Source organism: Chinchilla lanigera, unplaced genomic scaffold (genome assembly GCF_000276665.1).
Source record: "Chinchilla lanigera isolate Chin_1 unplaced genomic scaffold, ChiLan1.0 scaffold00012, whole genome shotgun sequence".
Taxonomy (NCBI): Eukaryota; Metazoa; Chordata; class Mammalia; order Rodentia; family Chinchillidae; genus Chinchilla; species Chinchilla lanigera.
The window spans coordinates 6,681,407-6,685,605 of NW_004955413.1; positions in this window are offsets into that span (position 1 = coordinate 6,681,407).

A 4,199-nucleotide genomic window follows, 5' to 3' on the forward strand; every position below is an offset into this window, starting at 1 on the left:
TTTTGGTATAAACAATGTCCTTTACCATGATTGGATTTTATAGACTAGTAATCATTTGTCCATGGCATTTTCTTATTGCAAATAACAAATCTCCTGCTCCTCTCCATGTCTCGCAATGACTCGAATGACGCAGTGTGGTAGGAACACTATGGTCTGCACTCTCATAAGGCATCTGGTCTAGCAGATCCTAGAAAACAGCAAAAGATACGATCCCTTTGGATAAGTGGAAAATACCTTTGGCAGAATCTTGACCAATAACCCTTCCAGTCCTAGAGTGGGGGTAGTCATAACACTAAGGGAACTTTTTTTTTGAGACAGGGTCTCGCTATGCAGTTCAGACTGCCTTGAGCTCACTTTGTAGCCCAGGCTGGTCTCCAACTCACAATGATCCTCCTGCCTCAGCCTCCCAAGTGCTGGAATTACAGGCAGGTGCCACCAGGCCTGGCTCTCAGCACTTTTAAAAACTGAGTTCCTCCTCGACTGTAAATTCAGACTGTAGGTAAAATGTGTTCTTGTCACTCTCTGGACATAGGTCTTCTTTTCACTAATCTTTTCTATCTTTTCCCTTTTTCTAAAAGGTGGCTGGAGGGGCAAACTGTGTTCAAATTTTAAAGGCCTCTCTGGAAGTTAAAAGAGAAAGGACAGCATTTCCTCAGGTGGGCAGCTGGTCTGGGAAACAGGTTCACTTTTGAGTTTGCAGCTGAATTAACCCTGTGGGAAGCGTGAAACATTTTTTTCAACGTCCTAAAATTGGCATGGCTACTTTTTTGGGGGGTGGGGGGTGCTGTATGTGTACTGGGATTGAACCTGGGACCTTTGCACTCAGCTATACCCCTAACCTGTTTTGTTTAATTTTTTTTGTGAGTCTCACTAAATCACTTAGATTAGGCTCAAACTCAGGGCCCTCCTGTCTCAGCCTCCCACCCTCCTGGGATTACAGGTGTGGACCTCAAAGCCATAGTCACCAAACATATCTTAAACATATTCTGGAAGTCCGGCATCTTTAGGATCTGTTCAAAATTACTCCCACCCCTAGCCGGGCGTGATGTCGCAAGTCTGTAATCCCAGCACTCGGGAGGCTGAGGCAGGAGGATCACTGCGAGTTGGAGAACAGCCTGGGATACAAAGTGAGCTCAAGACCAGCCTGAACTGCATAGTGAGACCTTGTCTCAAAAAAAAGACCAAAAAAAAAAAAAAAAAAAATTACTCCCACCCCTGCTACCCGCTTGGAGACCACGACTTACTGTCAATTTAACCTTTTAATATCAGAGCCTCGGGTTCTCATCGTCCTCTATAGAGAGGAATAAACTCATGTCTTTGTCTTGCAGCTCACGTATCACCGTAGCTGGGGCCGGAGCATCCCGGGTGGAAGTGTGTATACTCCACTGTACTTTTTTTTTTTCCCTTTGAGGCAGGATCTTGCTGCGCCGTTCAGGCCGGCCTCCCACTCAAGGCGACCATCCTGGCTCAGCCATACAGCGTGCGTATTTCCGAGGCCCGCGCCCACGCCGACCTCGGCGGAGCAAACAGGAAACCATCGATCTCTCGCAGGAAATGAGCCGGTGTGCGGGCCACGAAAGTGCCGCGGATTTCCCTCATCTTCCTTCAGTTCCTTCCACACTCACTTCCGGGTTTCAATCAATTTCGCCCTTCCCTACAATAACAGAGTCGGCCTGGCTCTCCCCGGCCCCACCCCGGACTTCATCCCCGGGAGTGACCAATAGGCCTTGCCCTTTAGTGGACATCGCTCCCTCTGGCTTTACGTCACTGCCAGCCTCAGCCAATTATCAACTCGGATAGGAGGTACCAAAATAATCTTCACTTCCTCCTAAGTGGCCACCCTTGCCTGAGTCATCATATGATAGACGCGCGACGCAGCCAATCAGTGAGCAACGCTGGGCCCGGCCCACCCCAAGTACAGCCAATTAAAATGAAGGTGGGGGACTCGGGTAGGAGAGTGGAAAACTTGCCCCTGTTCTGGACGCGCTTAGAAGAGCTGCGTCCGGAACCAGCGAAGTTGCAACTTTCCCCTCGCCGTCGCTGCACCCACACGAATATCTCGCCGGCTCGGCTCTGCCCCAGCTCGACCCCACCCCAAGATGGGCCCCAGGCTCACACTCCACCCCGCCAGCGTGTCAGGGCGCTCGTGCCCGTCCCTGAAGTCCTCCAGGGAAAGAACCCAAGCGTCAGGCCGGCGCCTCGCGCACAGCTGCCCGGACCGGCGGAGCAGGGCCCGGGATGCTCAGCGCCGGCGCCGATATTTCCACTCGGCGCGTCTCTCCTCCCTCCTCCACGTTCCCGGCCCGAGCTGACACGGGGGTGGGAGGAGCCTCGGCCTGCGCGGACGGGGAGAGGCCGAGGCTGCTTAAGGTGGAACAGCGGCTGGTTCGGCCTCCTGTTCCCAGTCTCGCTTCCCGCGCGGCTCGTCTGGTCCGAGACACTTGGTTCCAGTCCTAGTTTTTGTTTTTGGGGAATTAATCAGATCGGGCAGAGAATATAAAATTAACGTAGAAAACTCCAAATAGTAAACAGTTATATAGATAGGTGTGGTGGCGCTTGCCTGCAGTCCCAGAACTTGGCAGGCTGAGGCAGGAGGATCTCTCTGAGTTCGAGGCCAATCTGGACTACATAGCGAGACCTTGTGTCAAAAATAAACAACAAACCCAAAAAGCTATATAAAGGAAATGCAAACTATGCAGAGCACTTAATTTTAAAGGTACTTGGGATTGAACCTAGGGCTTTGCACTGAGCTACATCCCCTGCCCTTTTCAATTTAATTTTTATTTTTGAGACAAGGTCTCCCTAAATCACTAAGTTGCCCAAGCTGGGCTCTAACTCCTCCTGCCTCAGTCTTCCAGAGCGCTGGATCACAGGCTTGAACCACTCTTGGTAAGAGTGTTCTTATGATTTAATCACTTCTGTTGGGTTGTATGCTTTATTCCTGGGATCGCCTTTTCACAGTGGCAGAACTTTTCTGATGGGCCGATATGAGCCCGAATTTGGTCTGATAAGTATCCTAAATGAATTGTTTGTATGTTGGCTTGGTCTCAAAGCAAATCCCTGTGTTTAGTGCAGGTTATTACCCATTTCAGGAAGCAGGGAGAGGGGAGGACCCTGTAGGGCCTGTGATCTGATGACTCTGCTCGGTAGTTGAATGTGAGCCCTAAGAAGGCAGAGTGAATGACAACACGAAATCTGAAAGGTGTCAACATTAGGTAACTATATACACACGGCTCATGATCATAACACTGTACAGTCATGATGTCCTAGTATTTTAAACCATGTTTTAAAAACCCTGTCTCGCTGGCCGTGGTGGCGCATGTCTGTAATCCCAACACTGGGGAGGCTGAGACAGGAGGATCTTTGAAGTTCGAGGCCAGCCTGGGCTACAAAGTGAACTCAAGGCCAGCTTGAAATGCATAGTGAGACCCTGTCTCAAAAAGACAAAAAAACCCAAAAAAACTCTCTGTTGTAAGTTTCAAATACAATACATACAAAAGTAAAATAGTATTTTTATTATTTATTTTTTTGAGACAGGGTCTCACCATGTCGTTCAGGCTGGTCTTGAACTCATTATGTAGCCCAGGCTGGCCTCGACGTGAACTTGCAGCGATCCTCCTGCCTCAGCCTCTCCAGTGCTGGGATTACAGGTGTGCACCACCACACCCGGCTGAATGTCGCTTTTTGAGCAATTAAAATATTACACGAAAAGTCTTTTTTGCCTTCGTGTTATTTTATGGAAGAAAGTGGTTGAAAGAAGCTTAATTAGCAGAGGATGAAGTCCGAGGCATCTGCAGCAGAGCCCTGCACCGCAGGGGCCGTGCGGGGAGAAATCTCACCGTGGCCTTCGGAACAAGGCGCCTCATAGGATCTCCAGGGGAACTGTATTTTGTGCACTTGTCTACCACGCCGTTTTTCTCACAACATCTCACTTGGTTGCCGGGCCTGCAGGGGAGGCCGCCGCGCACCCCGGTCTCCGCGCCGGCCCAGGGCCTCGCTCCCGCTGCAGAGCCGCAGGAGGGAGCGGACCAGACCTTCCGACGCGCTCGGGGGCATTTCTGCAATCCGGGCGCTCGGGGACCCTGCTAACTTCGCCCCGGTGCCCGGGACCCTCACGAACTTTCCGGGAGAGGAGCGGCCCGTCCTCGCCGCCCCGGAGGCAGCGCAGGGGCCGCGCAGGGAGCCGCAGAGCCGCGGCC